Genomic DNA, 12,401 nt, shown 5'->3' on the forward strand with positions numbered 1-12,401 from the left:
ACAAAACATGAGACACTTAAATAACTTCATTTTAGAAAAAGAAAATGCACAATTCATTGTTAAACTAAGAAAAAAATATCCATGGCCAGTTGGATTTAAATGTCAATTATACAAAACCTAAAACAAATAATTAATTCCAAATTTTTATAAATTATTTGAAAAAGAGTCCTACTAAACTCCTTTTATGTGGTGCTGATACTTAAACCGCAAAGAGGTAAAATAGAAAAAAAGAAAATCAGAAAACATTTTTAAATGAACAAAATTTATGCAAAAATTTTGGGGAAAATATTAGCAACAAGATTAGAGAGATTTATCGCCAGAATAATACAATATGGCCAGATGTAATTTATACTAATAATGCAGGACTAGCTCAATATTAGGAAAATTAATTGACAATATCAATAACAAAGCTGACAGAAATCATATGAGTATCTTAATAGATAGAAAATGCAGCTTTGACAAATATAACATCTATTCCTATTAAAAGCACCAGAGAGCATAGGGATAAATAGAGTTTTCCTTAGAGAATGAGCAGTATCTATCTAAAATCACCACCAAGCATTATTAATAAAAAAGTAAGCAATGAGTAAACAAACTATCACTCTTTGAAGATGATATGATGGTATACTTACAGAATCCTAGAAAATCAACTGCAAAGCTGTTTTAAACAATTAACAAATTTAGCAAAATTGCAGGATATGACATGTCCACATAAAACAATGGCACACACACACAAACACACACACACACACACACATATACATATATATATATATCACACACACACATATACATATATATATATGTATATGTGTGTGTGTGTGTGTGTGTGTGTGTGTGTGTGTGTGTATAACCATCAAAGCTAAAGATAGAGTAAAATAATTCATTTTTTATAGTACTTGCTGATTTTTTATTGTAATAATTTTATTTATTTTAATACAAATTGCTTTATGCATCATGTTGGGAAAGAAAAATCAGAGCAAAAGGAAAAACAACATGGGAGAGAAAACAGACAACAGAAGTAAACATAACATGTGTTGATTTACAAGCAGTCTCCTTAGTTCTTTTTCTGGAGACAGATGGCATTTTCTTTCCAAAGTCTATTGGGATTGCTTTGGATCACTGAAGTACTGAGAAGAACCAAAACTTTCATAGTTGATCATCACACATATTTGCTGTTATTATGTACAATGTATTTCTGGTTCTGCTTGTTTTGCTTAATATTCATGTAAATCATTTTAGGCCTTTCTATAATCGATGTTCATCATTGTTTTAAAGAACAATAATATTCCATTACCTTCATACACCACAACTTGTACAGCCATTCCCCAATTGATGGGCATCCACTCCTGTTCCAATTCTTTGCTACCACAAAAAGAACTGCTGCAAACATTTTTGCACATGTGGGTACTTTTTCTCAATAATTTCCTTGGGATACAGACCCAGTAATGGCACACCTGGGTCAAAGAATATGTTTTATACCCTTAGAGGCATGGCTCCAAATTGCTCCCCAAAATGGTTGGATCATTTTACAACTCCCCAGCAATGCATCAGGGACCCAGGAGATATAAAAATTCAATTTAAAATATCTGTAAACAATATAAAATATTTGAGAGTCTATCTGCCAAGACAAATCCAAGAACCCAATAATTATATAAATACAATTACAAAATACTGGTAACTCTGCAATGAGCATATAGAAATTATAGCATCACTATACAGAATCATGATTCTTAGCAGGGTTCTTGGTGGCAAGAGATATAGAATCCTGAGTAAAAAAAAAAAAGTGTGTACCATTTCTGGATGCTTTATATAAATAAGTACAGTTTAGCCTTATCACATCCTAAAAATCTAGAAGGTAAATAACACCTTAAAAAAGAGCTATAGATTCCATACATTAACTATATATGAAGATCATTAGTTGAAAAGGCAGAACATTCTTTGAAAAATATGAGATAATTTTACATCTATTTTTTAAAATTTAATTTTAATGAAGGATGTAATAGAAAATCCACCAGGGCTTAAAATAACAGATTTTGTTTTCTCCTAGCCAAGCTCCACTGCAGCTGAAAAAATTGTGCAGAAATTGATTAGACTAGAAAGATAGATGTGCATAAATAATTGCCTAAACTTGATGAAGTTAGCTCCGGCATAATAGCTGTGGGCTAAAAAGCTCACAGCCTTTTTAAATTCCATGTCACATAAATGATTATTTCTAGACCCCTCCCTTACAAAGCAATTCTTGTTTATCGATCAACCAAATGAGGTATATTATTTTAGCAGAAAAGAAAAACAAATCTTCAGAAAGTCAATACGTTCTAATGACTTAATTTCACTAAGAAAAAACCCCAGCAGTATTATACTTAAATGTTACTGATTCATGGTTTGGATAGCTTTGGCTCAGTATATGAGCTTTTAATTTTAGTGTATCAGTTCACTGCCTTTTGTAAGTGTTAATGGGCTTGATTTGAGATGTTAGGAAGATGGATACAATAATTTTGCAAAGGCTATTGTGTGGGAGAGTTATGATCATTGCTTTTAATTCAGCTATTATGCTCTGTTATGTAAGTTAATATGAAGGCATTGATTATTAGTCTCAGTTACTATAAATTGAATAACAAGTTATCGAAGAACTGAAATATAGCTAAAGTTTCAAAGTGAGAAAGTACAAATATGACAGGCCTTATAATTAATGTCGCACTTCTTTTATATTACTAGCATTCATGACTACCAATGCAATCCTGAAATTTCTGAAGTATGAGAAGATAAAGGGTCCTAAAAAGTTTAACCAGGAATTCAGTATTTCACAACTATTCTAATCCAAAAAAGAAATTTATAGGTAATTACCACAGTCTTCTAGGACTGTATACAACATGTTCTTCTATGTTCCACTTAATGATTTGTGTTTCTTGTGTGGTTCTGGTCCAAAAAGAGAAAACAAAGGAGGTGAGCTACAGGGAAATGAGAAAGATGGGGTCACTCTTTCCTCTTCCTCTTTTTCTTCCTCCTCTTTCTCCTCCTTTTCCTCTTCCTCCTTTTCTTCCTCCTCTTTCTTTTCTCTTTTTCCACCTCCTTTTCTTCCTCCATCTCTTCCTCCTCCTTTTTCTCCCTCTCCTCCTCCTTTTCCTGTTACTCTTCTTCCTTCTTTTCCTCTTCCTTTTTTTCCTCCTTCTCCTCCTTCTCCTCTTCCTCCTTCTTTTCCTCCTGCTATATTTATAACACTGTCCTCCATCTTTGGACCTGAACTATATAATAGAATCCCAGAATTCATTTACACTACTAATCTTTAAGGAAATTTAAACACTCATCACTCGAATTTTAGCCCAAATGCACAGCATATTTTATTGTTACCTAAGTGGATACAAACTAACCCATTGAACCTGTTTCTACTAGCTTGACCCAAGTATCAGATAATGCTTTACTTTGACATATCATCCATGTAGGCTAATTTCTCTCGTTCACTCTTTCCCCCCAATCTACTGTATTCCATTTTCTACCTCTTGCCCAATGTATAGTATCAAATAATTCCATAATTTCCAGGTAAAAATATGTCAATTTATTGCCTTATAGGTTAACATATCAACACTGGACACTTCAAAACTAAGTCATTTTCCCTAGTCACATTTTTATGTGTTATCTTGGATAGCTGGTTTAAAAAGTGTTTATTAGGTGCTTATTATATACAAAACATTGGACTGAGCACTGGAGATGCAAAGAGAAAAACAATATTGTACCTGCATTGAAGGAGCTCTCATTTTAATGAGGGAAATAGCACATATAAAAGATCTTAGTTAAAAGAAAGATGGAAAGATCTCATGATCCTTGAAATCAAGTGATTGACAAAGACAATGGGAAACCATTTTAAAATGACTTTCTAGTGACAAAATTGCATTTTATTCATGCTAACCCATTTGAGACTGCTAAAAACTTTGGTGGCAAAATCTAGTTTGATTTGAGAATGGATTTTTTTAGAATCCCAATTCAGGAATTTTTTTCATATACTATTGATATACTTTCTACAAGACTTAGGATAATATTGACTATCATGAAACATTGCATTCTAGGGCAAGTTTTATTTTGAATAATATTTCCATTGAACTCTATTGTATTTAGAAAGAAAAATGATTGTGAATATGGTAATCACTCTGTAAATGTGTATTATTGTTAGTGATGATAATGAAGATTATAGAGATAATAGAGATGACAGTGATAATAAGGGCTATTTGAATAAGCTTATAAGCATAAAATAAACATATATAAATTGTGGAGATTAAATAAAAACTGTAAGCTTCAATTAAATATAAACCTGACTGTAAATCATTTTGATTTAATTCATTTTGAATTTTGCCAAAGTTAGTGAGACAAAACAGATATGTGTCTAAAATTGCAAGATTATAGAGGTAGAAGCACCTCAGATATCACCAAGTCCATCCTTTGCCCTAGGCCACAGCAAGGAATTCCTGACATACCCTTTTTCAATTGTAAATTAAAAAGCATCATTTCAGAAAATAATTCAACTGATTGCAGCCATACACACATGAATGAGGAAGACTATGAATTTATTTGGCATTCTCTCTGGAGCTCACAAGCATATGAGCTTCTGGAATAGAAAATTACAGTAAGGGGAGTACTGTCCCAGTTAGGCTGCTTACAGAGTACCACAAATTGAGGCACAGAGATTTCTATGGGAAATAAGTGTAACAGTACAAAGTTCCATGTACCTCTGCCTCATAAAGCAAGCTAGATATTCTTCCTTTGCCAAATGCTAATATCCCAAGTAACCCCCAAGTCCCAGTATCTTTACATTTTTTACAATTGTGCTGCTACTACATGCAGAATAACTTTTAGTAGACTGTACTTGCTAGTCATCAATTTTCTCTTTAATAAAGAATTCAAAGATGGATATTGCCAGCTTATCATTTTATTATCAGATTTGAATCTTGTTACAGAGTTGGACACAGAATACCTCCTGCAAGACTTTAGAATGTTTATCACTTATTGACTTTTTTTTCCTCACAGTGAGTCTCTATATATGACAGCTTTACATACATTCTCATGATTCTCTTTTTAATAATTTATATCTCAACATTGGAAAAACTTCAATAGCCATGTTCTGAGTTAGCAACATAAAACTGAAATTGCTTTATATTCGTGCATATCCATTCCATTTGTATTTACAAAAACAAAAACAAAAAAAAAAAAAAAAAAAAAAAACACTTTTAGCCCTGCTCACTCAATATGAAAAATTCTCTGTTAACAAGAACATTTAAAGTGCTAAAATGTAGATATATTTGTCCAGAAATAACATACAGAAGTCATTTATTAAAAATATAACATTATGCCCACTTACACAACTTGTTCTTGAGAAATCAGATCTTTTGTTGACCAGTATGGAAATATTTAGCATGATCACACATGTATAATATATATATCAATTTGTTTGTCTTATCAATTAGAAGGTAAAGATAAAGGAGATGAAGACACATTGGAACTCAAAATTTTAGAAATAAGGTGTTAAATTGTTTAAATGTAATTGAAAAAATATAGAAAAGGGAAAAAAATCAGATCTCTTTTCACATTGATAGTAATGAACCCTTGAAGCATAGTTAACCATATCAGCCAACATTCACATTGTACATGTTCCTATTCATGAATTTTTTTTAAAATCAAATTTAGCAGGTAGATTACATCTGTATCCTTACATCAAATCTTTCTAACACTCAAAATATCTAGCTAGCTTGTGTCTTGCTCTTTGTAGAAGAGCAAGTCCCTTTTATCAATATTATAAGTGTGGTATTCATAGAATCAGATACATAATTCAGAGTCAGCCAAAAAAAGCAGGTGAGCCAAGAGATTTTGAGTCATTATGAAAGCGTCATTTCTCAAAGTATGTTGAGCCTCCTGAAATGTATCCAACTTCTATGCTTATTGCTGAATACTTACACATATGTATATATATGTACATATATAAACATAAATATAAATATACTATGTATATATTTACAGATACATACAGATACTTCCATTTCAAGATGTAATTTCCATTTTTGCTGCCTCATATTATTTTCTTCATGCTTACCCAAGAGGGAAAGCACTGCAGAAGAAAATCCCATTAGATTTGTCACAACACATCAATACATATCTTGGACCTGTTTATTATGTGATTTCTTGCTTTCACAATATTCAGTAATGTCGTAAAGGGAAATTAGAGCTGTTTTTTTTTTAATGTATTTTTCTATTTATTTGATTGTTTCATAATATTTAAAGTTAAATCATGTTTTCAGGATGATGCTGTATATTAATTATTGCATTATTCCTAGTGCTATTTTTAGCCTATTGTAATAGCCTTGGTATTACAAACATGGCTTGACATTTGAGAAATGTTTCCACTCAAAGCCAACAGATTTCTTTATATATATATATATATATATATATATATATATATATATATATATATATATATATATATATATATATATATATATATATATATATATATATATATATATAATATATAGCTGCAATACCTACTGTCCCTTCCCCCACTCTGCCAATCTAACTCCTCAAATGTTCACTATTGAATTAAAATTCTGAATTTTGAATGCAAAAATAGTAAACTTGTAAACTAGGTGGAATATCAATTCATGATTTAGGTACACAATTCTTATTTCATTGAGTAACAAAAATGCACAATATACATACATACATAAAATATGTATGTTTGTATTCATATATGTGTGGGGTGAGTAGGTGGGAGATGTATCACTATTTTATGTTTACAAAACAGAGCCTGAATCCACGTCATCTTTCTTAAAAAATAGATCGATTAAGTCAGCAAAGGTAGGGCTTTTGGCATTGGTAGCTTAGTCTAATATATCACTACCTTTGGAAATATAGTCTCCCTTGTCCATGGTAAATTAGCATTATATCTGAGTATGTTGTACAGAACATGGCTTACTTTCAGCAAAGGTGAATGAGGAAGACAAACTTTCATTCTCCAAGCACTATGGATTTCATCAGAAGATTAAAAAAATAGTATCTAACAATGAAATACACTGAATTTTGGTCTGTGATGGACAATTAATTCTGTAGAGAAAGGTGACTAAGCAACTGTTTGAAATATGTGATACATATATTCTTTAAAGCAATTGCCAAGTCTTTGCCAGAAAAAATCACGAAATCTCCAGGGAATGTATGTGTTTCCCTAGTTCTCTACATAAATTTTGAATTCTACATAATAATAAATAAATACCTTTTAAGAAATGATTTGTAGAAGACTTTCATAATTATTAAAAATATTGATGATGCATATCTTAGATATCCTAGACCACTTTCTTTCCATTTTATTGGAAGCCCCATATGCTGAATAATATAGAGTAACCCTTTCTTCAAATACGACAATGAAAGACTTAGCTCTAGAATATATCACATCTTCCTATCCTCTCCTTACTTTCATACCAAAAGAGGAAGGAAATAAACATTTATTGGTTATTTACATATGCCAGGTACTACATTTCATGAATAATATCTCATTTGATCCTCACAACATCTCTAGCTGGTAGATATTTTCTGCATTTTACAATTGAGGAAACTGAGGCAAATGGAGGCAATATGATTTGTTTATGGTCACAAAATTGTGTTTGCTGTTGAATTTGAACTCATGTCTTCCTATTCTAGGTTTAATGCTCTATCCAACTACATGGCGTATTTCATATTACTCATTATTCACCTTTTCAAAACAGTCTCAAATTTGTCTTTTAATTTTAAGGTCTCTTTCTTTTCTTCTCTCTATACCAACCTTAAATCTTCTTTAGTATTTAATTCTCCCCCACTTCCAGATAGGTCGATAATCTCCTCCAACTCTTGTGTTACTTTTTCTTCTGAATCAAAATGTGAAAGTATAAATCAATATTCTAGCTTCCTTTTGTGCTCACTGGTCTCATCTTGGTATTTCTGTCCATTGTTTTTCCATTTTCTTAGGAACCTAATTTCTTCATGTTTACTACCCTATACTCAAAGTCTAAATTTTACTCTGAAAAATACCTGTAGGGTTCTAATGGGCATCCAGAGGAGGTCATAGAAAAGGTTGAGGGGCTTTTAAATCATTACAAGGATCAACTGAAGGAAGTGGAGATATTTATCCTAAAAAAAAGCTAAATTATGTAGTTAAAAGATAGTTGTCTTTAAGTACATGAAGTATTTCTTATGGAAGAAATCTATTTGGCTATAGAAAATAGAGTTAGATAAATAGAAGCTATAAATCAGCAAAGTTTAGTGTTATCCAGAAGGGATAAGTTCATTAAAGAGGAAGAAAGTACTTCTTCATTAAATTAAACAAAAAAGCTGAATGAACACATGTGAGTAATACTATATAGAATAAGGGTTAAATTAGATAAGATCCTGTGATTTTCCAAAGAAAAGATTAAGGTGAAAATGATGACAAAAAATTATGAGTTGCCAGGGGTAAAAGGCTAATGATAAGAAAAGGTGATGAAATAAACACACCTATTTACATTAAATAAGTCAAAGTATAAAAATAAACTTTTCAAAAGCCATAAGAAATCTGAGTCAACCAAAAACAAAAGTAGTATAAAATTATTTTTGTTTAATTCATAACTTAATTGAAAGTATAATTTGAAAAAAAGCAACTTTTGAAATACAAAGATTCACCATATAGCATTAACCTAAAACAAAGAAAGGAATAAATTACCTAATGATTTAATGACCAATATAATTGAATAGTTATTATATTAATATGTAGGCATAAGTTCATATCATGACCTATAACAGTCTAATTTTCTTATAATTGTATAAAAACTGTCCTAAATTATTGTAGGGATTTACAATTAAATATGTAGGCATGGTAGGATCTATTATATTAAGAAAATTTTACTACAATACTATAAGCCAAATGACTCTAACAAGACTATTAGTATCTATTCACTATGCAAAGAATAACAGTTACAACAATAGTAATTAAATTCATGGTAGCCAAATCTGAGTAAGTTGTTATAGAAAACATTAAACTAAAGTATCTACAGCAGAAAATTTGAATAAGGGTAGACATAGGATTGGTAAAGAGATCCATTTGCCTTTTGAGTTGCCCCACTCCTTTGGTTTCATTACAGGGAAAAAAAAACAAAACAAAAGTGATGAATTGTCCAGATTATTCATTATGAATATTATGTCTTTTTGGGGAGCAAACACAATTTCCATCTTGTAATTATGTTGTTTGTAGGTAAAAATGTCAGCTGAACTAATGACAAATATGTCAGGGCTTTTATCCTCTACCCTGTTTGAAATGATTAAACTCATGGAGTGTTTGCTTAATCTATTTTCTTTTTCTATATACCATGCTCTCTGCCTGGGGCAAACCCATCTAATAATTTTCAATTGAATAAAACCATAACTCATGACCCAATAAATTATTAAGAAAGCCTATGTTGTATCTGATTCATCATTCATCTTGCCACAATGGCAAAAAGCCTACTGAATTCTCTAATAGTCCTTGCTGTGATAAATAGTTCCATTAAAATTTATGAATACAATGATATATATTAACATGTATTTTGTTACTGAATTATCTGTCAAACCATATTTTTTTTTACTCACTAACATGTTGCATTAATAATTGCACTAAGATGAAAACCTTACCTTCTATTTATATCGTTAAGGATTTGAGCGTTAACCCTCATCATTCCACCCAACATGATATGTTTATATCCCTTGGACACTGAATCAAAAGAGTAGTCTTTAAAATAGGATCTATGATATGTCCTTTGTCATTATTATAGCATATCTTTTCCTGCAGACCAGATCTTGCTGCTCATATACTTCACTAAGCCCATAAAAAGTCAGAGGAAAATTTTAATTTAACATTATTTTACAAATGAGTTCATTTCCTCTATTGAGTAAAGGCAGAATCTGGAGTATTAAGCTAATGATACTTCAAAGTCAATGAATTATTAAATCATTTAAGTATTAAGCACTAGCTATGTCCAGCTACTATCTGAGTATGAACTTAAACTTTATACTCTTTAAAAAAAAAAAAATATATATATATATATATATATATATATATATATATATATATATTTATAATAGTTGCATCATTGAGATGCATCTAAACAGCTAAAGTTGCTGGTAGAAACTGTTCATTATGGGAACCAACCGATACATAAAATATTTTTTTTCAACAAATGCTGCAAGTTATTCATTATCAAATAAAAATGTATTTTAATGATTAGAAATGGAATTTTTGACTAAAGCAAAGTCCTTGTCAAACTGTAATCTCTGCATTTTATTTAGCTGTATTTCTGAATTGGCCCAGATACATACTTCCCCACTTAGACAGCACTGTAGAAATGAAATATCCACTACTCAAATCATGCCAATAGCTTAAACTCTCAATATAAAAATGGAGAATAATCTACTTGCCTGTTTGGAATTTGCAAATTGTTTGAGTTTTCTCACAACTACAGATTGCTTAAGCTGGGCACTTTCTGAAGCAGTTTCCCATAATGCATTCTAGATGCTTGAGGACTAGAAAACACAAAGTTCTAGGAAACATTCAAAACTCAAATCTCAGAAGGCATCATTCAGTAATATTCCCTTCTTTTATACTTGAGGTCACAGTGGACTCAAATGCTTTTTTATAGGGCAAAGAGAGATAGCAAAAAACAAAGTAAATAATTGCATGTTCATGGCCAAGTCCCTGATCCCAATTATTTCATCAAAAGACATGTAGCACTGATAGTTACACAACAGCAAGAATAACAAGGTTCTTTATAATGTCTATAAAACATCAGAGACTTGCCCTTTTAACTCTCCTTTTGCAAGTTGTCTTCTTTTCATAAATAAATTCTTAGTGTTGAATCACAGAATCAGAAAGAAAAATGAAATGTGATATCCAGAGAAAATGAAATTATTATAAAGACAATCTCCAACTAGTATTTATATCTTATATCTTAAACTCAATATGTCTAAAACATAATATCTTTTCATTTAAATTCTTCCTCCTCTCCTACCTTTCCTATTACTGCAGGGAAAAAAAAAAATAAATAAATAAAATCTTCCAATTCCTGAGGCTCTTAACCTAGGAATGATCCTGGATGATGCAATATCTATTCCCCATCATTTACAATCTACTACCAAGGCTGTTGATTTCACCTTTGCAACATCTCTCCAATATGCCCCTTCTCTGATGTTTCCATCACTCTAATACAAGCCATTCTCACACTTTATGCTTTATGCTCAATAGCTTATTGGTGAGCCTGCCTGCCTCAAGTCTTTTTCCACTGGAATCCATAAATCATTCAGCTACAATGTAATTTTCTTTTTCTTTTCTTTTCTTTTTTTTTCCTGAGGCAACTGGGGCTAAGTGACTAACCCAGGGTCATATATTTAGGAAGTATTAAGTGTCTGAGGTCAGATTTGAACTCAGATCCTCCTCACTTCAGGGCTGGTACTCTATCCACCACACCAACTAGCTGCCCCCACCCCTGTATCCTACTCTACTCAATAAACTTTAGTGACTCATTAATGCCAGAATAAAAAAAAAATTCCTCTGGTTGGCATTTAATGCCCTTCATTACATAACCCTCTCCTCCCTTTACAATCTTCTTACACTTTACTATCTCCTCCACATACACTTAGATTCCAAGATATTAACTTCTTAGTTGTACCAGAAAAAAAAATTCATCGCAACTGGGTATTTTTTTCTGTCTATCCCCCATGCCTGTAATGTTCTATTACTTCTTTACCTCTGCTTTATTTAAACCTCATCTAAAATTATATCTCTTATAGAAAGCATTTTCCAACCCCTATTAATTCTAATGCCTTCTATCTCTTAATTTTTCCCTATTTATGCTATATCTCTTTTATGTATTAACATATAACTTAAAGTTGTTTTAGTGTGTTTGCTTATTTTCCTCTGTTTGAGGATAGAGATTGTATTTTACCTCTTGTTATTTTCCCAGGATTTATTAAATTGCCTGTTATCTAGAAAACATTTCAAACATGTTTATTGAATGACTGAATATGAAATAACAACAGAAAACTAGCATTTATTTCTTTCTCCTTAACCCACTGGTACAACCACTAGGCAAAAAGCTAGTTCCTATTGCAATAGGAAGATAACATTACCAATTGCTATATATTAGAGATCATAAACACTTTTTCATCTGAAGATACTACTAATCATCTAAATAGTTCCTATAATATCTAGTGAGGAAATCAAGGTAAACTTTTTTTTAACAATTATATATTTTAAAATGTGGAAATATATAAGAATTGCACATTTAACCTATATTGGATTATTTGCTCTAGGAGGAGGGATAGAGAAAAATGGAGAAAAACTATTTTTGCATGAAAACTATCTTCAAAAATAAAAAGCTGTTATT

Source organism: Sminthopsis crassicaudata, chromosome 1 (genome assembly GCF_048593235.1).
Source record: "Sminthopsis crassicaudata isolate SCR6 chromosome 1, ASM4859323v1, whole genome shotgun sequence".
NCBI classification, from domain to species: domain Eukaryota; kingdom Metazoa; phylum Chordata; class Mammalia; order Dasyuromorphia; family Dasyuridae; genus Sminthopsis; species Sminthopsis crassicaudata.